This window comes from Dermacentor andersoni, chromosome 1, assembly GCF_023375885.2.
Source record: "Dermacentor andersoni chromosome 1, qqDerAnde1_hic_scaffold, whole genome shotgun sequence".
Lineage (NCBI taxonomy): Eukaryota > Metazoa > Arthropoda > Arachnida > Ixodida > Ixodidae > Dermacentor > Dermacentor andersoni.
Genome location: NC_092814.1, coordinates 269827541 through 269852129, shown reverse-complemented (window position 1 = coordinate 269852129; position 24589 = coordinate 269827541). Strand labels below are relative to the sequence as shown.

The window sequence follows — 24589 nt, the reverse complement described above, 5'->3', positions numbered from 1 at the left end:
TAATGTACTGCATCCAGCATGCATATGGGAACATACCCAGGGAACTGTACATAGAAAATCATACATGCGGATGGAAGCAGGCAAAAAATATCAAATGCATGTAGCCGTGATTCTATTATTAGATTTGTCGGACGGTCCTACCGCTGTCGACCAGATGTAGGAGTCGTCGGACTATCTCGCCGCTGCCACCATTTGAAGGAGATGAAGGTCGTAGACAGGAACTCGGTGAACAGGATTTATTTACATATTAACAGTTTAAGCAGGATACATTGGCAGACTAGCGCGACTCCCATATGGAGCCCGCAAAACTAACATACAGCAAACAGTTTACGAGCACACAGCTCACTAGTACATTTCTAGTATGACAGAGCACTCAGCTCCCGACAACGAGCACGACACGAGCACACCCTAGCAGCCGGCAAACGCTGCTTATAAGCTCTCCGCTTGACGTCATAGTTCGACGTCATCGTTCGGCGGGGACGGAGCAGGAATGGTCGGGAAGGTTCGTCCAAGCATTGTAAACTCGCCGCCGCCCCGCACTATGGCTCACACACACAAAGGCACACACATTCGAGCCCATACACACAAAGGCTCCGGAGTCGACGACCGACGGCTTCGTAGAACTGTGCTCCGTCTCGGGTGGTGCGGCCAAGTACCAATTTCCTGAGTTGATCGCGCGCCACGTGGCCGCCGGTCATCCGCAGTTCTCAGTACCGCCCAGCTTTCAGTGCCGACGTCAGAGGGCTTCGTAGAACTGCTTTGTCCCGGGTGGCTCGGCCAAGTACCAATTTCCGGAGTTGATCGCGCGCCACGTGGCTGCCGGCCGACCGCAGTTCTCGGAAGGGCGCCCCGACTGGTGGGCTTGGAACACGTGCAGCAGGCTGAAAGCTGGCACGTTGCCACCCCGTATGGCCATTCTTAACACTATGCAAGATTGCATGAGTATTTGTGCACGAGCACATTTAAAAGATATTACAGTTGCACGCAATGCATCCGCTTGAATGAAATCTGCTCGTTATCTGCTATCTACAAGTTAGTTTGCATTTTTGTTTACATATGGTGGCAAAAAGATTTTGAATGTATATTATGTATGTTCACGTGTTGCTTCTCATCTGTACTTATGCATTAATGTCAATAGCTTAATAATACTCCTGAACCAGCTGCACTGTCATATGTTGCATAAACAGAAAAAGATTGCAGCAATTCAACTAGTGCTGAATCATGCAGTGGAAAAAAAAAGACAAGTGCACCGATATTGAATTAACTCTTTTTATTGCGCAATATATAAATTTTCTTAAAATGTAGGTCTTATGCTATGATCGAAAGAAACTATTTAGAGATTTACAGACCACTTCCCCTTGGCAAGCAAGGTCGCCAGGCAGGTCTTGACCTTCATGTAGTATGTTTCAAAGGTGCTGCAAGTGTATGCTGCAAATAAGTGTATGCAGCAATGTGAGGCAAAAATAACAATTGTGTATTCTATCTATGGTTATTAAGCAGCATAATATATTTACTCAAACCACTCAAGTCACTCAAGGCGGTTTAACTATAACTTTCATTTTATGGCATGATGAACAATTAAACAGTCACAACTGCTCCTGGTGCTGCAGCAACAGTATGTTGATTTTGTGACAATTCATATATGACACATTATTGTAATTATCCCAAATGATCTCTATATCAATTGCTGAAACAAAGTTACCCAGTTGGACTGTCTGTGCAATTTTTTGTGGCAAATAAATATGCCCGCGCTGAGTGATATGCTCAGAAGAGTGACTACAGTATTGACAGGGAAAACACGGGGAGGGCGGGAGATGGAAATCTAAGACGATGAGTAAAACAAGAACAAGGTGGAAGCAGGAGCCAACGTTTCGACAAGTGGACTTGTCTGGACAAGTGGACATATAACAAGACAGCATACCTATGTTGACATTTTCAAATTCCCCAATCTTTTTCCAAATCTTCCCTGGCTGTTTTCATGGAAATTCCCTGGCACTCATGACACCCGCAGCTTAAGTGCAATGAAAAAATATTTTAGTTTAATGCTTGCCAAGTACTGCCAGTCCATAATATTTAGATAAAACGAATAACACGTCAGTCACTTGACATGCAGTATTAGATTCAACTGAATTGAATCCCTTCTTTCATAAAGATGACAAGGGCTAGGGCAAGTTCGTAATTCATGGCAACACGAGCACAGCACGGAAGACAATGACACAGAAAGAACACACGTAAAGCAAATGCAACAATGTGAGGGAAAACTATTCAATGAGTTATTTTTACAGTACATTAGTAGTTTTATATGTAGTTTTCTCTCACCACTTACGTCTCTCGTTAACCTGGTTTACCTCTGACTAAAGACTACATGGCAATATAAATTAGTACCATTATGATGTTTCATTATGTTACAGTATGATGAACAGTTGACAACCGTAATGGTCGCCGGTGCCAGCAACGGTACGTTTCGTTTCAAGACAGGTTCATGTGACATATAGTGTACTTATAAAAATAAGAAACAAATGCAAGAATCCCAAATGATTCCTATAATAATAATTGCTGAAAAGAAGATACCTGGCTGGGCCGTGCACATTTCCGGGTGTTAATGCAATATTCCCGTGCCGAACGAACATGGTCAGAATAGTGACTGCAGTTTTCAACCATCACGTTAAGAATTGCAATTTATTTCCGCTTAGAACAATCTGCAATGTCCCTTTTCTCATATTCCGCGATGAATACATTTGACACACTTTCAGTAGGATGCACATGAATGCGGTGTATTGATAAGGTTACTTATCAGCTAAAACATGTTACGATCTCTTAGGTGTGTTGATAAGAGTAGAGCAAGCGCAATGTCCACTAAATTATTTGAATAATCTGTGCATTATCTACAAAGAAAAGACCACCAAATGGATAACCTGGCTCTTTTTTCTTTTGTACAGGTCATGTAGTATACAGTCTGTCCAAGATGACAGCACTAAATGCAACAGTAATGAAAACCGTAACACTTATTACGAACGACAAGGGCGTCACACCATGCACGATTGGCAAAATGCGAATCTGCGGCAGCAGCTACCTAGTGAATAACAGCACGTAAACTTCATAACGCCGAAGCACCGACAGGTGCTTAACGCTTTACATATAGCCCGGAAAATAACTTCTGCTGCTAAAGTGTTCATAAAAGAGACCCGAAAGAAAAAAAAAAACATTCCAACTATCGTCAAACCCAATGCCTTCACTTTGAAACGTCTAAAGGTGCTTCCCCGAGGGACTAATTTATTGTTCTATACTTTTTTCGGCTAAGTTGCGAAGCTGCGAGTGACTGAGCTCATCGCACGTTCCGTGCTCCGAAAGCTTTTGTGGTTGCATATATTTAGATTGGCTACCACGTGCCTTAAAAATACTGCTACTTTTACCCCATACGGAAACGGCAGCGCACGCACTGCTGATGCATGCCCCGCAAACACGGCCTTTCATTCGAGTACGCTAGGATTTGTTCAACTATACGTCTCTGTTTGAAAATTCCTCACGCTAGCACAATTTCAAGGTATATACGTAAAGCGTGTCACGAGAATTTCACTACACATGCGGCGCAGTGTTCATGGTGGCCCGATCGAGCGCCACTAAATGAGATCTACCGACACTTGCTGCTCAACACACACAATACGCTTAGTGGCTGCTCAGTATCAAGGTAAAACATGGTGTGCTTTCTTTTTTACGTACATCAACTATGACGCGTAAATGAACAAGCGTGAGTGATTGCTTGCCGTAAAACATTCCATATTGATACGGAACACGGTGCTTCGCGCCAATTACTCACTGACCGTGGCTGCAGCTTTCTCTCGGCAGTCGTCGAGGACATCCTCCGCTCCTGGTCGACAAAACAGAAGTTCAGCACGTCCTACCACCCAGACCAACGGCCTCACGGAGCGCCTCAACCGGACCATCACCGACATGCTTTCGAAGTACGTTGCGACCGACCACCACGACTGGGATTTTCACTTACCATATGTGACGTTCGTGTATAATTCATCGCGTCACGACACCGCCGGCTATTCACCATTCTATCTCCGATATGGCCGAGAACCCCCGTTGCCCTTGGACACTTTGCTGCCCTCGGCCACACGTTCAGCCATTGAATACGCCCGCGACACGATCGCACACGCCGACCACGCACGCCAACTCACCCGCACCCGTCTGGAGGACTCACAGGAGCATCAGAGACGCCTCTATGATTGCCACCATCGCGACGTGCACTTTTCTCCGGGTTCTCTGGTGCTTCTCTGGTCACCCATTCGACGTGTGGGCCTTTCCGAAAAGCTGCTGTCGCGCTACACTGGCCCATGCCGTGTGGTGCGACAAGTGACCGATGTCTCGTATGAAATCATCTCCGCCGACCTCTCAGCGTCATCGTCAGCTGCAAGCGACATCGTTCACGTGGCGAGACTAAAGCCATACCCCACACCATTCACCGTGGATGTGTAGATTAGGCACCGGGACGGTGCTTCTACTGCCGGGGGTGATGATACGGAACAGCCGCCACAGTGTGGCTGCACTGAGGAGGAAGACAACGACGTGTGCCCGCTTGATATAGCGTCGCCATTTTGGCCTCCGTTAGCTCCCCTGTAAATAAATTGTAAATAGCATTGGGCATCAGCTACACGTAACAATATAGTAGAAGCGAAAACAAGAGCGCGTTAACAAACCATGTAAACCACAAACCGACACTATGGCCGAGTCACCTACGCTACATACAGCCTCTTCGCGCTACGAAATGCCCTCACCTAATCATGAGCTATTGACGGAAAACACCTTTGCTAAAACTTACCGTTATGTGCAGTTGACGTGTGATGCCACAAAGAAGACACGCATACACAGACACCAAGGTACAGGCAGACCCAGCACACCGCGCTGCAACAAGCGTTTACGTGCCTGGCGTACTCATTGAGAATTGAAATTGACGCGGAAAGGGCGCACCGCCTTGCACCACCGTTACTGCCATTGCGCATGCGCAGACGCTCAGGGCGGCGAGGTTGAGCGCGTTCCGAGATGTCCGCGTTTTCCTTTTTCATTTTGTTTTGTCTGTCTCTTTCTCTCTGCGCACCATGCGCGCGGAACGGGTTGTTTTCTTTTGCAATTTTCAGTTTTTTTTTATGAATGAAGGAAATGCGTTGGCACGTTGTATCACAACACTGTAGGCTATCGTATGGAACTGGAACGCTCACATGGATGAATGCACTGTTTGTAAAAGCCGTTACAGGGCTCGTCAGGCGCTTGCATCATCGCCAGCGACGATGAGTAATACAGCGCATTTCTAGCATATCTTTCAGCCTACCGCCAAATAGGATACCCGCACACATGTTAGTGGAAATTTTCTGTTCTGATGATAGCTCAAAGCAATCAGTACAGCAATGACGTACGCATATGCGTGGCCGCGCCGGCATACCGCCGGCGAAGTACTAGTTTGGCTCAGATGATTTGGCACATACTTTAAGTGAATGAGAAACTTCGATGAGTATAGTGCAGGATATCAGTGACCGAATGTTAGGGATGCAGCCGAGATATGAGGACAATGTGAAATGTATCTGAGAACGCGCACACCACATGCGCGACATCGGTTTATCGCACACTCACAAAGTCTGCGTTGTCAGCTACAAACATTACGAGTCTCTGTGCTGATAGCTTGATGCCTGTTTGGAATCTACTTGTAGCTAAAGTTGGCGTTCATAACATCTATTATCACGATTGGATCGGCGTTTTTTTTTTATTCTACTGCCGCAAAAGCCATGCTATGACAACTGTGAAGACTGTCTTGGCATTGCCGAGAGCGACTACGTAGATAATATCATGTGGTCAACAAATGTGGAGGTATAAACTATGTGTATACTAAAGTCTACAAATAGGATCTAAAGCAATCTCAGCAGTATACAACTTCAGTGGCTTATATCTAACGTAGCTCCGCATTGTCCACCGGCACCTGCGCTTGGTTACAGCGCACACGGGTTGGGCAGGGATTAACGGCTTTTGTCTATAGTCAATCTATAGACTGCTAAACTGCATGTAAACCTGAAGCAATAATACTTTTACAATATTGATGATAGAGTGTATAAGCGCGACAGAACTCTATCACTAGCTCACTAACTCTGCACTCTATCATGGATTCTAACCAACTAGCCCGCCAACGTGTTTTAACCAAGTTTACAGTATCGGCTGTTTTCTAGTTCATCTCACGCCTTACCACAATCAGTATAGGGGCTGTTCGCTCAACTTAATATGACCTTTGGTAACGTCCCACCCTATGGCCTTCATCGGCGGTGATAAATGGAGACTGTATCGAATTTTGTCTACAGGTAATCTATAGGGCGGAAGTAGACAAAAAGAAAGAAGCATCATATCGACTTTTTTCTATAGACCGACTATAGAATGGGAGTAGACAAAAAGGTGTAGAAAGCTTATCAACTTTTGTCTATAGACAATCCTTAAACTGGGAGTATAAAAAATAAATACAGGCTATAGTGACCTTCGTCTATAGGTAGTCTATAGAGGAGAAGTAGACAAAAAGAAATAAGGGCATCATAGCGACTTTATTCTATAGACCGACTACAGAATGGGAGTAGACAAAAAGGTATAGAAAGCTTATGAACTTTTGTCTGTAGACAATCTATAAACTGCGAGCAGACAAAAATAAATAGAGGCTATATTGACTCTTGTCTATAGGTAGTCTATACAGGGGAAGCAGACAAAAAGAAACAAACACCTTATCGACTTCCTTCCATAGACCGTGTATAGAATGCGAGTAGACAAAACGAAATAGAAACCTTATCGATTTTCGTCTATAGACATTCTGTAGACTTTGTATCAACAAAATACTAAATCTCTAGAAAGGCAAGGTCGTCTATAAAAAGTCTATAGACTTTCTATAGAGAGTCTAACCTCATTTTTGTAAGGGAAAGGCCAGTAGGACGTCTCGCATTGGGCGCTCACGGGAAGACTACAAATAAAGCTGTGCAGGGAGATATGAACTGGCCAAGCTTTGAAGTGATAGAAGCCCACAGTAAAATTGATTATGCGGAGCGACTGATGACTATGGAATAAAGTAAATGGTTGGGAGAGTTTTCACGTATTTGTAAAGGAAGAACATTGATTCACAGTGGATGAACATAGCTAAGAAGCTTACCAACCAGTACGCAACCTGTATGGTGAATAACACGGCAACAAAGAACATCAAGCAGAAAGTCAGATAGGCTGAGATAATCTCATGGGTGGCGGCAATGGAAAAGAAACCTGCCATGAGTAACCACTTAAGAGGAAAAAATTAAATCAGGATAGGAACAATTTATGATAACTCAAAGGGAAGCTCATTGGTTTTCGAAGCGAGATCAGGATGCCTTAGAACACGCACTTACAAAGCGAGATATAAGTAGGAAGAAGAAGCATTTGTTTGCTGTGGTATAAAGCTAGGGAAGCGATGCAGCATTCTTTATTAGAATATGAAGATATCTGCCCAGCGGTCGATTTTGGAATCTCTGACCTCCTTGAAATTCTTGGGTTCAGCGAGAACAGGGCGAAAGTAAACATGTCCGCAGTAGATATTAGTACGCGGCGATTGGAAGATTGGTGGAAGAACAGTAGAGATACGACCAACAACGGACGCATGCATAAACAAAGTTCACAATAGAGGTTCAGAAAGTTTCGTTAGGGGAATTCATCGCGGATTTTTTTCTTTTTTTCCTTTTTATCTTTTTTAACATAGGTAGGACATTAGGCAATATAGTAACAAGAGCTTGGTGCAGCAACACACTGCCCCATTCCAAAGGGGACGCTCATAGCATCCATCCATCCATCCATCCATCCACCGAGGACGGCGCCGCCGCGGCAGCGTATCGTAGCTTTCGCGTACAACAGCTGTGCTTTCTTTTCTATGCGACAAAAATGCAGGTGCTGGGCTGTGGAGGTCGCGTGCTGCGCTGTGATAGTGTAAACATTACAATCGTCCAAAGCGTGAAGAGAGCGCTTGGAGCTGGCGTCTCAACAGCGTACTGACCACGTGTGCAGAAGGAGCAGGTAAACACGCGCCAGCAAAATGGCTCCATAGCGTGCATTCAGTGTCGAGGACACCCTGGCCCGAAAGAAGCTTCGCGCGGAACAGAAGCCTCTTCGCTACGTATGGAAACGTGGTGCAGATCGAGAATGTGTGTATACAATGTGTACATACAATCATAAACTTTATTACGTACAGCCCCATAATTCAATTAAGGTTTAACACTTCTGTCACGTCAATCAAAGCAAACAACATACTAAGCTAAGCTTACCTCGATTCCCACAGTGCGTGGGATCCGCCGAATTCTTAGAGTGAAGCATGCTTATGGCCGGTACCGTGCATTTTTGTTCTGCATGTACGCTCATCCCGGAGAGGGTGCAATACAGGGCCGACCCGCGGCGGAGGTGAAGCCGGCTTCAAGAACTCCGCCAACTTGTAAAAAATAAACTTAGCATCGTTCGTCCAAATAAAACCCGTATCAGATATTAAGCTAATAAGAAGAGATACTATACTTTGACCCGCGTCAGCCATGTGTGCGTTCGCACCGCCCTCTCTTTCTCGTCGTTCCAAGCGCTTGCGTATCTACTTCCATTTCCTTCCGCTCTGCCGTGGTGGCGGTCCCGTCGAAACGTCCCGATTAAACGTCCCGATTAAACGTCCCGTGTGTCTAGTTTCCTCCGGCTCCTCGGGGCGGCGGTGCAGTCGTCCACGCGAATATAGAGAAAAATCACGGCAAACGAGTTCGTACACCTTTGTTCAAAATTCTGTGTCACCTCTGTGTGGTGTGCTAAACAGCTTTGCTGTTCATGTGCCTTCATAGATTGGAATGGATAACGATTTTTTATGCTGAGACTATTTTCTGGCTTTGGAAATTTTGCTGCCGCCCGTGTTCATAACGACACGGGTGCGCAGCAGCAGCAGTAGGTGTGAACAAACACCCACCGCTGCGGAGTCTTCTTCTCGCTCATCGACGCATCTGTTCTCGCCTTTGGCCACTTGCTCACGCAACAAAACTGATGGTGTGCGGCACCGGCCATTGTCCGCAGACCTCGCGCTTGCCGCGTGGTGACCGCATCTCGCTAAGCTATTTGGAGCACGCGCTCTGGAACGCTATCCAGCGCTTCGGGAACAGATTCTGACACTCGCGCAACCATTTGAGAGAGGCGATGAAGTAATTTTTAGATGGGCCGCGGAGAAGGGAGCGCCTTACGTATAAGGAAACAAACACCTGTCTGTCTTTAGGCAAATATCGAAATGTAAACGAATTAGAGCAGCGACGATGACGAGAGAGATGCGGTGCTGCTGCCACAACGACAGTTAGAAATTCCTGCAACCACCGTCAAGTGTTGTCACTGCAGTGCGGTTACTTACGGCACGCAGCATTCCAAACCTCCTCTGGACATTTCCCGGGAGAGTATTTCGATCTCAGCCAAGACTCAGAGACGCACGAGCGAAAGGAGAGGGCGAGGAGGAGAGGCAGCAACGGCTTCCGAGGGGCTTTCAGTCGCGTTTGTTTTTTAAAGGGCCCTTCACCAGGCCCCATAGCAAATTTTGTTTATACGCTGGACGTTGTTACGTGTCCTCTAGGGAGCGTTCTGCCGCAAAAGTCTTGAAATCGGCTCATTAATAGCCGAGATAGAAATATTTCAGTGCCGCGAACCCCTGATTTCAGCAGGCGGGCTCCACTGCCAAGCAAGACGCTCTCTCCACTCGCCCCGTCTAGCCTACGCAAGCGAAATTATTTACCTGCGTTCTCCCATGCCGGACCTCGAGGATCGCATACGCCACAGGCATACGCTGAGGTATACGCCACAGGCACCGCCTTCTTCTCTTTCTTTTTTTTTTTTTTTTTTCGGCGACGCACTTCCGCCGACGGCGTCGCGCGCGAGCTGTTGTCTCGTTCGCGCCGAGCACGATTTTGCACGCTGTGCACAAGGAAACGTTACTAGCGGTATAATTAAGTGCTACACGAATACTGAGGCAGAACAAGCGGATCGCAGAGCACGATCACGAGCTGGAACACGGTTTCGGTACCTGCGCACTTGACCGCACGACCGTGGGAACAAGCAGTCGAAGCGGAAGTACATCTCTCTTGCTTCGGTGCGAAGTAAAAAAAAAAAAAGAAACGCAGACATTCCGTTTGGGTGTTTTATTATTTCTCTAAACTTCAATTCGTCAACTGAAGCAACAGATCGCACAGATAACAGATGTTGTATTGAATAATTCTCGAAGTCACGTGTCACCACGAGCGACGTCACACTGCGGACACGATTAAGTAGGCGCAGGCGCACGATTACGTCACCGTCCGGCTTGGAAAAGAGGGACACGGCGTTCGAATTGAAATTTCAGTTCTTTCCGCGGTGCGCAGCGATGTAATACTTTGCAGACACGATTGTTGTCGCGCAATGTATCTGCGCTTGTCAGCTCAAAATGGCCAGACGTGGTGAGGTGCCCTTTAAGGCGAAAGCCTTAGGTGTCTATGTTGGCGGTGACCTTGGCGAAACTGCGCCGTGACGAAAAATGGCCGACGTTTGAAAGAGTAAAAACATTTAGGAAATTGCGCGGATTGGTCGAAACATTTCTCAGGGAGATCCCGTAAACAAAGTAAATTAGTGGCTTTCAAAAGAACGTTCAGTACATTTTGGTCTCGGCGGGAATCGATCCGGGACCTTCGGGGGGCGAGACGAGCACGCTTCCATTAAGTCACGGCAGCTCCATGGCTGTTGCTTCCTTGAAATGTGCCTAGTGCGAGCCTGATTGCACACCTCACGTCGCAGCCATCTCGCTGACTAGTGCGTGCGTCATTGGGCGGCGCACATGACGGCGCGGAGGAGGTGGCGCCACGTCATGAGTGTATAAAATGAGCACGTTGATGACGTTCCGAGGTCTAGAAACGGTATAATGCTTTCAAATTCCCACACGCAAGCAGTCTTAAATTGAAGCTGAAAGGTTTTCCAGAAAAAATGAGTGAACATCTGTACATAATGGTTTTCAACCCTCCGAATTCGAATATCGTATCGAAATTGAGCGAAAGAAAGCGCAAATATATTTTATTTCGACGAAAAGTGCAGCAGCGGACACGCCCAGCTCGCGCGTCTCGTTTCCGCCTGTGATTGGTCGGGCGCCTCGTGACGTCAACACTAGACACCGACCGCTGCCGCTACACATGAAGCGCGGTGCCAGGTAGTTTGGTGCTGTTTTTCTGAGACGGTAATGGAAAATTTAGAGAGACTGCGTTTTTCTGAGGAGTTCGGCGTTACTCCCTACATGTACGAGCCGATTGCGAAGAGCCGGCCTCTCGAAGAAGCAAACGATGCTGGTGCGAGCAGTGCTTTCGACGCGAACGAAAGCAAAGTCTTGGGATCTCCTCGTGTTGGAAATGCTCTTTGGTGAGTATGTTTCTTGCAAAGCGATCTAGTGATCTCGCCGATATTTCGCCGATCTAGTGAGCTCGTTTCCGGTCAAAAAACTGTAGTGTTGTGTTCCTGCATGCCTTCTCGTGGAACGTAAGCGGGGATGCCATCGTCGGCATTTGTGCGCTGTCCAAAGCTGTCGGCAATCTACAAAGACAGTTTAAACGCGTGAAAAGCTTCCCGGTTCATGCAGTACGTGTAGTGACCTCCATCTGCTGACTACCACGTTGACTACCACTCACGTTGATTACCACTCACGTTGACTACCACGCACGTTGACTACCACTCTACATACACGCAGACGCACCAACAAATGAATGCAGGGTCGATCGAAGCAGATTACGATGGCACGCACGCAGAAACAAGCGCGGTCAGGCACGGTCGTGGACGCTACGAAGGAACGAAACACTAGAGTTGACGTTACAACACCGCGGTTTCCGGTCTCCGCTCGCATCGTCAGCGTCAGCAGCAGCGCGCGGCATTCGACGGGGGGCGGAGCTACAGCGCAATTTCAACCGACGATTACGTCGCTCCTAATTTAAAAAAAACCCCAAATTTTGCCTACATGGTTTATAAGGTTCCCGCATCCGTATATGAGCGTCTTATTGAATTCGACAGACTCTTCAGCTTCCCTTTAAGTGTCTGCCGAATATTATGTTTAGTAATTGTTGTCGCGCCAGGTGTTGCGCAGGAGAGCGGGCATGCGCGCCCTGCGCACCCACGTCAGAGTCTCATTTGGAGCGGCGGCGGTGTAGGCGCGTGAACGCACCTGCGGCTCGCGAGGACGGCCGCGCAAGTACGCCACTGCGGAACAAACGCGTGCCGCTGCGTCTTAGTGCCACACGTGTACTTCCCAATGCGGCTCGTTATGCCTTGTAAGAAATCTAGCGCCGGTTGTATAACTTAATGCGTTACCAATATGTCTTACAAAGAAGGCTAACCCCGATTGTATAACTTTATGTATTAGCAAATGTGCAGCATGCTTTCGCCTTCTTGGGTTACAAGGACGTAACACCTGCCGAACTTATTGTTTATTTTTATTTCATTTCATTTATTTTTACTTTGTACTGTGTATGCTGTCAGGATTGGGGGCTCAATCCCATCGCTCGTAATCAGTTGACAAGATTGGAGTCCGGCATGAATTGGAAGGTAGCTGGCCCATGCCGTCATCCAACTTATCCACGCCGAGGACGTTGATGAAGGGAAGGACTGCTTCTCATCGAGAGCGAGGAATATGGGTTTATTTACAGTATTTACCTGCAGTCCATCAGTCTAGCATGGCTGCGAGAGAAAGTACGTCATTCTAACATGACTGCATGAGAGAGTGTGTCGAGCATCCGCACAACAGCGGTTTATAAACACTCGGTCCCCCCTCTATTCCAAGGTGACGGAAACGTTCGTCCAGTCATCGTAAACAGGCCGCCTCTCCGCGGGACGGTTTACACACACGCACACACACACGCACACAGGTTCACGGTCCGAAACCGACATCACACGAATTTCGTAGAACTCGGAGCGGACCCTCGCAGCGTACCCGGGTAGCCATTGTCCTGCGTCTTGGTCGGCGCGTGGGAAGGGGCCTCCGTCGACGTTCCCGCGGCAACTCCCCCACTCATAGCAGAACAGGGCGGCGTTGGTGGGTTCGGTAACAATAGTTGGCCCGCCGAACGCATTCAGTTACAATGGCGATTTAGTTACGCCGTGGCTAGAGGTTTGCGGCGGCGCTCCAGGAAAAGATGACGCCCGCGGTCGCAACTGGTTGGCAAAACTTGCACTGCAGCTGGCCGTTCTTAACAATGCATGTGCTCGAACGTTACCTTTGTTCGCTTTTTTTTTAATCTGGCGATCAAGTGGGACGACCATTTGAGACGCGTTTTCATCTTTATGTGCTAGTGAGTATTTCTGAGTAACTTTTGTCACTCATGATGCGTTAGTCCCTGGCACGTGCTTCCAACCTCTCCATCTTATGCCCAAGCTACATATATCGTATCACCCTGCCTTATAAGTTTATTTTTTTCCCTTATAAGTATCATCCTTCAGCGGCGAAAAAAAGAGAACTGACTGGACAAGCAAGAGTCGGAATGAAGTCTGGACAAACATCATATTTCACATGGGGCCTACGCCTCAAAGCTTTGCATTCGTAATAGACGTATACATCGTTGACTGGCCGCTTTCGCTAAAGATATGTTCGCTGTGGCTGTTGGTAGGCATTCCTTTTTAGAACCCGCGATAGCGTACGAGTTGCTTCTTGACTATACAGGCCTTGGGCCAGCTTCCTCGAACGATAATTTGTCAGTTTCTGGCAGAAGCGGAAGCGTTTACGTAAGGGTTTGCGACTTCTTATCGCTAATTTTAGACATCGTCCGAAAGCCGGACGTATAGCGAACGATTTACGGTGGAGCCGCACGCCGTACCGCCTGCCAATGCGCGTGCGGTCGTGCAAAAAAAAAAAAAAAATCACCGCCCCTTCCATTCTGTGAAGATGGTCGAACAGCGAAGCTGTGTTAGTTACACCGAGTGTTACACCATGCAAGCCTAACTTCGCGAGCAGTCTATATTGTAAATCTATTGTTTCATTATTCCTTCAGCTCATTTTCGCATTGCGTCCTTCGTGTGGTGAGCATGCTTTAGGAGTGCCTTTTTTTTTTTTTTTGCGGCATCTCTGGCATCTGGCATTAGGAATCTCTTTCGCGCAGCTCGGGATCGGCCCTACGACGAGGAGCCCGTTCACGAGCAAACTCTCGCTGACACTCGCAGTAAGCAGCTTCCTCAGGAGTGCGCGCTACTCGTGGTCTTCCCACAGTTGTAACTGGGATGGAATGTGCCGAACCACTAATACAAAGCTCCCTGTTTTGGGCGCAACGTCTACCACTGGATATACGGGCGCTGCAATCGCTTTGACGATTGGTTGGATTTGTTTGACGATTGGCGTGGCTGCCGGCGCTTCTTGCTGGCGCAAGAGGTGCTGGCAGGCATGCGCTCCTAGTATCGCGTTTCAGTCGCTGGCCGCTGTTCGGTGCCCACAAACCGCCAGCATAACATTTGTTTCTTTCGCGGCAGGGTGGAAGCAATCGTCGACAAATTGGATGCTGATCTGGCTCGATCACCCGAAATGCACCGTGTGACAACCGTATGAGTTCTCGTATAAATAGAATTTTCACAGGGGGAAATGGGGTCACTCCAGCACCTTTCCCCCTGTTGAGCTCTTCTTTTCCTCTCCCGCTAGGTCACGTGACCCCTTTTCAGCGGTCCGACAACGACGGCACAGGGTCCGCATAGACAGCTTCGCTGTAAAACTGTACGTGTCACACACTGGTGCCCCAGTTTTGATTTACGGTGTATGTACGGGCCCAGTGTAAACCGAAATTTGTGCACCATTGTGCGACATGTGCAATTTTTCTCACGATCGCACGCATGCGCCTGGCGTGCGGTATGGCGTGCAGCTGGCGTGCAGAATGTAGAGCCTGCATGATTTTATGAAACTGAAATTTGTATCATGACAATAAAGTGAAATCAATTCAATTTTGGAGAAAGAAAAGGAGGTGAAAAATGTTTGTATTCAGAGTTTATATCTCATTCATCTAAATGAAAATCTAGGATGGCAGCGCTAACTTTCCCGTCGCTATACCCAAGTGTAGAGGCACACAAAGAAAGTATATTTTGAATAGGTAAATCTAATCTAAGAAGGCGGAGTGGTGTTGCCAGGGTTAGTTTTCTTAAGCTAATAAATGGTCGATAAAAAATTTACAAATGTTCTATCGTTTCATCTTCCGTACACACATGACAAATCGGTGAGGATGCCAGACCACCCCTGTATAAATAAAAGAAGAAGGTATGCGACAGCGAAGCCTACTAATCACTGCTTGAATTTTTCTAGATAGGCAAAGGGTGTTTTTCTAGTGGTACAATAAGTGTTTAAAATCCGAGGAATTTGTTATATATACTACAGAGAATTCTCGCATCACCATTTGCCTCCGAGCTCTTGCAGCTATGATCAAGGCTGATGTAGGGAGAACTTGAATGGCTGGGCCACCTAGCGACACTTTCGGCAATGAAACAGCCGTTTCATTTAGAACTAGGCCTAATGCCTATAGGCACCCAGAATAGAGGGATATTGATTAAGTGTTGAGATACTAAGGATTTAAACATTCGACAGAACCAGAGATTCATTAGTTGCTGTGAGTGAAATACACAAGGACAAAGAATAGGTAACAATGACTACATAATCTATTGTTGAGCTTAATCTACGAAGGGCCAGTACTACTGCTAAAAATTCTGCAAGAAATATTTGTACAAAGTCCGGAAGCATCAGGGAAAATGAACAATCGAGAGTAAGGCTGAATATATAAATACCACATTTTTTTTTTGGTTCTGCGTGGTATAAGTCGCTATGATAACATTTGTTTGAGATTTTATTAAATAATCCTGCAAAATAGCACTTAACATTCGCTAAGGTAGGTATTTTGTGTTGCTTGGGAAAATATCGTCAAATGGTATGTTAGAAGAATTTCCCCGTCACAAAGGTGCTTTACCTCTCTGAACCTAATGTTCAACGGATCGAGAAGAGTTCGTACAAAATTAACTTGAGGAGTGTGGAATCGAGACCAATGTACATCGAAAAACATACTAGGCGGAGAAATGATCACTGCTTGGCAACGTCTTATTGGTGATTAGTACGCCCTTAAATATGTTTGTACTGTGAGCATAGGAAACCGAGTTACAAAAGAAGGATTTCTTGCTTCTAGGTACAAAATAGTATTTGCTACAAATTTAGGCAGCCCTAAAGATAGCCTTAATGCCTGCTTTTCTAGAATAAAATGGGGCGAAGCTTATAGGCAGGCGCCCCAGAGCACAGCCGAATTCCAGGACAGGGTGCACATACATAGGGTAACAAGGTGGCCCTGCGCATCCCTGATCCGACTGTTGCTCAGTCTACGTAACAAAGCCACCGCTCGAACGCCCTTAGCTGCAATATAATCTATGTGCGCTAGCCATGAAAGAGAGCTGTCGTATATAACACCAATATACTTAACAGCATCTACTTGTGGAATGAATTCGAGCTGATATGACATAGATATATGCACTCGGTCCTTCAGAGGAAATACGAGCAATGAGCACTTACTTGTTCTCGTTTAGAGCCAGATGAACGGAATTTAGTCAAGCCTCTAGAACAGATAAATACCGTTGCAGGTTTTCGTAAAGTGTTTGGATATCCTTTGCCGATGAGAAGAACGCAATGTCACCCGCATACACATAAATGTACACGTCCTCTTGGGATGGAAAGGAGCTCAGTAAAATATTAAACAAAACCGCAGATAGCACTGAGTCCTGTGCAACTCCTTTTGCCTGACTATATGTACTCGATGAAAAGCCGTTCTGGAAGCAATAAAATTATTTGCCACTTAAATATTGCGCAATCCAAGCTTGCAAATATTTGGGAAAGTTAAGTTCTCGCAGCCGGCTTAGAAATATCTCGTGTTCGACGCTATCGTATGCCTTGGTGGTATCAAGCGTAACCAATGCCACATACTAACCTTGGCACCGTGCACGTTGTATACGACTTTCCAGGTTAAAATATGCGCCTGCCATATTGCACCCCAGCCTGAATCCGTGGACTGACGTAGACTAAGAATCATTCTTCTATTAATAATATTCATAACGCGAACATGTAAGGCTCTCTCTATCAACTTTACAAAATTTGATGTAAGGGCGATTGGTCTAATGTTATCTTGGGTATAACCCTCTCCCGGTTTTTTTTTTTTTTTTTGGCAACGGTATAATCCTTGCAATCTGCCATTCTGGTGGACTCCAAGCTCCTCTGACTGAATAATTTATGATGTTTAGTAGATCGTCTCGCGACCCTTTATCTAAAGCTTTTAACATGGCCGAGGTGACTCCATCAGGTCCTGGAGGCGCAGTCGGAAATTTCTTTAAGACATATGACAATTAATCCACAGATATCTCCGTAAAATCCTCATCAATATGTGAAATCAATGTAAGGGGGCGAACATTTGAAGAAAAGCGATGCTCCAGCTCTTTAGCTAGAACTTCCAATGACTCTATCATGACATGTGGGGCCAGAACTCTAGATTCGACGTTTACCGGCAATCGAATTACTTTCTTGTACCTAAGAAAGCCGAATAGCGCGCGTTTCTTATTGGGTTTGGCAAGAAAAATCAAAATGCTATATGTCGTATTCATCTCTTGCTTTTGATGCACTACGTTTACATGTAGCTGCAACAAATTTATAGTCTGACCAATTTTTCGGACATTGGTTATGTAAGCATTTCTTTCAGGCGGCTTTTCTTCTTTCTACAATCCCACGAGCAATCATCATTCCACCAGCACGAAGAGGATTTATCTTTAACTGAGTGAACCTCAAATTGAGCTTTTCTACGGGAGTCCTCTAAGAGTGAACAAATGCTTAATGCTTTTTGTTTAGAATTCGCTTCAGATAGGGCAGCCAATGATGATCGCAAATTGCTTTGGAACTTGCCGTAATTAATGTATGTTCGCGCATGAACCACTAAGAGTGTTACCGGGCATATAATCCCAAAAGCCACCGGAATGTGGTTATTATTTGTGGCATAGTCAACAGTCGACCAACAGCATACGCAAAGACCTGAACCTGAGAAAGTCAAGTCTAGAGCAGAAGTAGTTAAACCTCTAACAAAAGTAGGATGACCTGAATTTTGACAAGAGAGATTATTGTCCTGAGACCAATGTCACAGTCTAGTACCGCACAGATCTCTTTTTAAGACCCATGTGAGATGATTGGAGTTGAAATCACCCACAAATATGACATCATTTCTGCTAATAGAAATTACACTATCCAGAGGCCATGTGTCGTGCACCCCTGAAGGATAGTATACATTGGCGGTGAAAAATGACCGCATAAAGGTAGATTTAAGGCTATTACTAGAATTTCGAATTCTGGGGACATAAGTTTCAGTGCTCTCTTTGCTTTGTGGCAAATTCTGGATGAAACTAATATAAGTCATCCACCGCCTCGTGTAGACCAATCTAAACAAAAAGGGCGATAATTTCTGAGATGAAAATTTTTATCTAGGGCTAGCCAAGTTCTTGTAAAATGATTATATCAGGATCTAATTGAACAGTGAGACACGATAAATCTGCGGAAGCTGCAAAAATGGAACGACAGTTCCACTGTAATACTTTTAAGAAACCTAGGGGGAAATGGTATTGCGCTAGCAACAACCTTCTCCAAAGTACCCTACTTGAGGGTCTTATTCGGCGGAGACATTTTGTTCTTATTCTGGGTCGACAAGGAAGAAGCATGGTTTAATGATGACCGGCTACGTTTTTGAGCTCGAGCATCGAGTTCAACGTCAGTAGTGACATGCTAGTCCAACGAGTGAGTTTGGTCCGAACTCCTTGAAGATTTAGATGTCTCACGGCTGTCATCTGAGGGAAGCAAGCTCCCTTTGTTGATGTAGTTTACTTCTGTTGGAGTTGGTAGGTTCGAAGCTACAGGAGGGTGCGATGGAGGGATATTTACCAGGTTAGCTACCTGAGTACTTATTAGCTGGGATAAGCGTGCTCAGAGACTGGCGACTAATCGATTCATCGCTTTTGTCATTGCCTTTTCCACTGCGGCTTCAACTGTCAGCACAAAGGTCGTATCCATGAATGAAGGTTGACGTGCAGTAATTCCAGCGTATCCGTGTGACCTCTCCTTGACAATCGCCATGGCGTGTCTCCTAGAGCGCTTCCTCTTGTCAATAACTTCTACCACTCGTGTTTCTTCCACACGAACTGGACAATCTGCATAGTCCACTGTGTGTGCACCTTCACCGAGGCAATACTTCTCATTTTGGGCAATGCAGTCTGCATTAGAGTGGCCCTCTCCACATATGCAACATGCAGAATCCAGATTTGCATCCACCTGCGCTATGTGCGAATCTCCAGCAATTTCGCCATTGTAGGGGACGTGAAGCGAGGGGTTCAACCCTAAAGACAGGAGGCCATGCTTTGATTTCTGATGGGTACGATGTACCAGCAAACATCGCTATAACCGATTCAGTGGGGGACCTTATATTATCCACAATGCCATTACAGCGGTAAATTGCTACATCTCCGGCCATGGCTAGTTTCTGCAGGGTTTCAGATGGGCTTAGTTGAGAGTCAACTCCGTGCACGAGTCCCTTGGTGCATGCAAGATGTGGCGGTATACTCGAACTCACCGGGACAGAGGCAAATGACAAGCACTTCAGTAGATCGGCTACGCAAGCCTGGTCTGGCGACCTGCACACTGCGACCAGAGTGCCGGACATCGGTGATATTCTGGTAGTGAGCAGTCACAGCATAAAGTTGTTCCTGTATTACTTTGGGGTTATTTAATCTGATTGAGCCATTACCCAAGGGCACGAGCGCTACGGGAATGCTGCTAATGCCATTGTGGAGAAATGTTTCCAATGGTAATTTATCATGTTTGAGAGATGATGTCCAGGCGGAACGTGCCTGCCCAGGAGAGTTCCTGGATATCACTGCGGCTTCTGATGTATCACTGCAAATAAAACTGATTGAAGCTTAAATTAGAAAAGATTGAAAACAGGAACCAGATTGGTGTACCAAACCCAAAGGCAAAAAAGAGAAGAACTGGAAGGCAAGGCGTCAAACGGCAGCGCTTTCGAAGAAGGCGGCGATATGAGCCATTGATGATAATAGTTTCTGTGTGGACATTAAAATTCAGTGATACCCTATCCATATACAGCTCCGCTGTAGAAATAGTTGTTGCACTGTAACAACTCGCATAGGAGTAGATGCTGTCCAATCGTTAAGTTGTGCGTATTATTTTAAAGTCAAGCTTTCCTTGCCTCTTCTTCCAACTTTCCAGATGCTGCTGCTGCTGGCGCGACGGTATTTCCCGCGCGCGCCGCTGGCTTTCTTGCAACACCAGCAGTTGGCGCTCGCCTCCTGGTGTTTGTAGTGGCCCTTTATAAGCATATACAAGAACACTAGGTCTTTAGGTATCGCTCGCGCGCTCCACTGGGTTTCTTGCAACACCACAGGATGCTGGTCGCCAGGGCTGCCCTTTATCCCCGCTGCTGTTTATGATGTACATGGTGAGGATGGAGAGGGCGCTAGACGGGAGTACTATTGGTTGCAACCTCTTATACAAACAGGCGGGTACAGCAGTAGAACAGCAGCTTCCAGGTTTGTTTTATGCGGATGACAATGTGTTGCTAGCTAACAAGCAAAGTAATATGCAACGTCTGGCTAATATCTGTGGACAGAAAAGCGAGAACTTAGGTGTGAAATTTAGCGTTAAAAAATCAGGCATTATGATGTTCAATGAAAACAGTGAACAGACAGTGTCAATACAGGGCCACAAAATACCTCACGTAAAAGAATATAAATACCTTGATATATGGATAAACGAAGGCAATAGATATATAGAAATACATGAAAAAACCATAACAGTAAACAGGAAGACAAATGCGGCCATAGTGAAGCACAGAGCGCTATGGGGATACAATAGGTACGAGGCGCTCCGGGGAATGTGGAAAGGTGTAATGGTTCCAGGAGTTACATTTGGAAATGCGTATCATAAGAAGCCAACAAACATAGACACCAAGGAAAACACAGGGCAAATTACTGGTACTTATACTAATTGAATTAAAGAAATTATAAATTACTGGAATTGAAAATGAATGAAAAAACAACTTGCCGCAGGTGGGGAACCATCCCACGTCGATGCGAAGCACGTGAGATCGTTTCCTACTTAAGTACAAGTAATTTCCCCTGTGTTTTCCTTGGTGTCTATGTTTGTTGGCTTCTTATGATATGAATAATAAAAATCGGGCCCCTCGGTTAACCCCCTTTTTCCTCGTTCATTTGGAAATGCGATTGTTTGATTGAAATAAGGGGTACAATCAGGATTCGATGGCCACCATAGGTAAGCGGGACGCCTCCCATTGGGCGCTCACGGGAAGAGTATAAATGAAGCTGTGCAGGATGATATGGGCTGGACAAGGTTTGAAGTGAGGGAAGCTCCCAGTAAAATAGATTATGAACAACGACTGAGGAATATGCAAGAATGTAAATGGGCTGGGAGAGTGTTTAGGTATTTCCACAGGAAAATAATTGATTGCCAGGAGTAACTACAATTTATGATAACTCAAAGGCAAGCTCATTACTTTTCGAAGCGAGGTCAGGATGCCTTAGAACACGCGCCTATAAAGCGAGATATAAGAAGGAAGAAGCATGTGCTTGCTGCGGTAACGATAGGGAAACGATGGAGCATGTGGAACTTGAACGTATTAACAGAACGGCTGTTAGGTTTATATTTGGCAAATATCGCAGACTTGATTCCCCATCTAACCTAATGCAATTAAACTGTATTTCTACTCTAGAAGCCCGCAGAAAGTTTAGTCGCCTTTCATTTCTTTATAATTGTATGTTTGGTGACATAAAAATAGATCTGCCTGACAGTATAAAACCCCTAACAACACGACGCACACGCCATGGCCATGAATTTGCACTAACCCCAATCTTTGCCCGATCAAAATCTTTCAAATTCAGTTATTTTCCTAGAACTGTGGAAGATTGGAATTCTTTGCCGTCTGATATTTTTGGTTCCAATAATTTTCTCGCTGAGTTGGAGTGTCACCTTCTCTCTTAAGCTTTCTTTTTCTTTTTGCTTTTTTCTTTCTTGCTTGCCTTTTGTTGTTTTGTACATTCATGTTGGATGTAACCCACACCTGCTTGGGCCACCACATTGGCCTGCAGTATTTTGAAATAAATAAATAAAAATCTGTCCAGCGGTATATTTAGGCACCACTGGCCTCCTTGAAGTCCTTGGGTTCGGCGAGAGCAGAGGGAAAGTAAACATGTCCGCAATTGGGGGGGGGGGGGGGGAGATTAGTAAGAGGCGATCGGACGATTGGTGAAAGAAAAGTAGGGAAACGACAAACAACAGAGGCGTACAATAAGAAAGTTCACAATAGGGGTTCAGAAACATTGCTTATGGGAATTCATTGTGGATCTTTGCTCCTTTCTTTTTTTTCTCTTTTAACATAGGTAGGACATTAGACAGTATACTAGCAAGAGCTTGGTGGCGCAACCCACCGCCCCGTTCCAAAGGGGATGCTCATAGCAAGCATCCATCCATCCATCCATCCATCCACCAAGGACGGCGCCGCCGCGGCAGCGTTTCGTAGCGTTCGCGTACGGCACGAGCTGTGCGTGCTTTCCTATGCGACAAAAATGCAGGTTCTGGGCTGTAGGTCACGTGATTGGCTGTGATAATGCAAACATTACAATCGTCCATAGCCTGAAGAGAGCGCTTGGAGCTGGCGTCTCAACAGCGTGCTGGCCACGTATGCAGGAGCACGTAAACAAGCGCCAGCAAGATGACTCCACAGCGTGCATTCAGTGTCGAGGACACCCAGACCCGAAAGAAGCGTCGCGCGGAACAGAAGCCTGTTCGCTACATATGGAAACGTGGTGCAGATCGAGAATATGTCTATATAATGTGTACGTACGATTATAAACTTTATTACGTACAGCCCCACAATTCAATTAATGCTTAACACTTCTGCCACGTCAATCAAAGCAAACAGCATACTAAGCTAAGCTTACCTCGATTCCCACAGTGCTTGGGATCTGCCAAATTCTAAGAGTGAAGCATGCTTACGGCCGGTACCGTGCATTTTTGTTCTGCATGCACGTTCAATCCGGAGAGGGTGCAATACCTGGCCGACCCGCGGCGGAGGTGAAGCAGGCTTCAAGAACTCCGCCAACTTGCAAAAATAAACTTAGCATCTTTGGTCCAAATAAAACCCGTATCAGATATTAAGCTAATAAGAAGAGATACTGCGCTTTGACCCGCGTCAGCCATGTGTGCGTTCGCGCCGCCCTCTCTTTGTCGTCGTTCCAAGCACTTGCGTATCTACTTCCATTTCCTTCCGCTCTGCCGTGGTGGCGGTCCCGTCGAAACGTCCCAAACGTCCCGTGTGTTCGTACACCTTTGTTCAAAATTCTGTGTCACCTCTGTGTGGTGTGCTAAACAGCTTTGCTGTTCATTCGCCTTCACAGATTGGAATGGATAGCGATTTTTTATGCTGAGACTATTTTTTTGGCTTTGGAAATTTTGCTGCCGCCCGTGTTCATAATGACACGGGCGCGCAGCAGCAGCAGTAGGTGTGAACAAACACCCACCGCTGCGGAGTCTTCTTCTCGCTCATCGACGCATCTGTTCTCGCCTTTGGCCAGTTGCTAACGCAACGAAATTGATGGTGTGCGGCACCGCCCATTGTCCGCAGACCTCGCGCTTGCCGCGTGGTGACCGCATCTCGCTAAGCTATTTGGAGCACGCGCTCTGGAACGCTATCCAATGCTTCGCGAACAGATTCTGACACTCGCGCAACAGTTTGAGAGAGGCGATGAAGTAATTTTTAGATGGGCCGCGGAGATGGGAGCGCCTTACGTATAAGGAAGCAAACGTCTGTCTGTCTTTAGGCTAATATCGAAATGTAAACGAATTAGAGCAGCGACGATGACGAGACAGATGCGGTGCTGCTGCCACAACGACAGTCAGAAATTCCTGCAACCACCATCAAGTGTTGTCACTGCAGTGCGAATACGTACGGCACCCAGCATTCCAAACAACTTCTGGACATTTACCGGCAGAGTATTTCGATCTCTGCCAAGACTCTGAGACGCACGAGCGAAAGGAGAGGGCGAGGAGGAGAGGCAGCAACGGCTTCCGAGGGGCTTTCAGTCGCGTTTGTTTTTATTTATTTTTATTTCATTTCATTCATTTTTACTTTGTACTGAGTATGCATGCGCTGTCGAGATGTGACTTATTCGCTTTTTTTTTTCAATCCGGCTCTTAGGTGCGGGATAACATCATCCACCATTTGAGTCGTTTTCATCTTTACGTGTTAATGGGTATTTTTGAGTAACTTTTGTCACTCATGGTGCCTTAGTTCATATATAAGTAAAATGTAGGGGCGGTAGGCACGTGCTACCAACCCCTCTAACTGATCCCCAAGTTGCATCTATCTTATCACCCTGCCTCATACGTATCAACTTTCAGCGGTGAAAAACAAAAACAGAAAAACAAAAAAAAAGATTGACTGGACAAGCAAAAGTTAGAAAGGTCGAATAAAAT

At 46.1% G+C, this 24589-nt stretch overlaps 1 protein-coding gene and 2 pseudogenes across 1 annotated transcript in view; 1 reads left to right on the top strand and 2 right to left on the bottom strand.

Moving 5' to 3' along the window:
- The window catches only part of LOC126548494 (cytochrome P450 4V2-like), a 365265-nt gene that overhangs the window by 275942 nt on the left and 64734 nt on the right, over positions 1-24589 (top strand). The gene's annotated exons all lie outside the window — the stretch shown is intronic.
- Positions 8390-8569, bottom strand: LOC126548679 (U2 spliceosomal RNA; annotated as a pseudogene).
- LOC126548670 (U2 spliceosomal RNA) lies at positions 23136-23314 on the bottom strand (annotated as a pseudogene).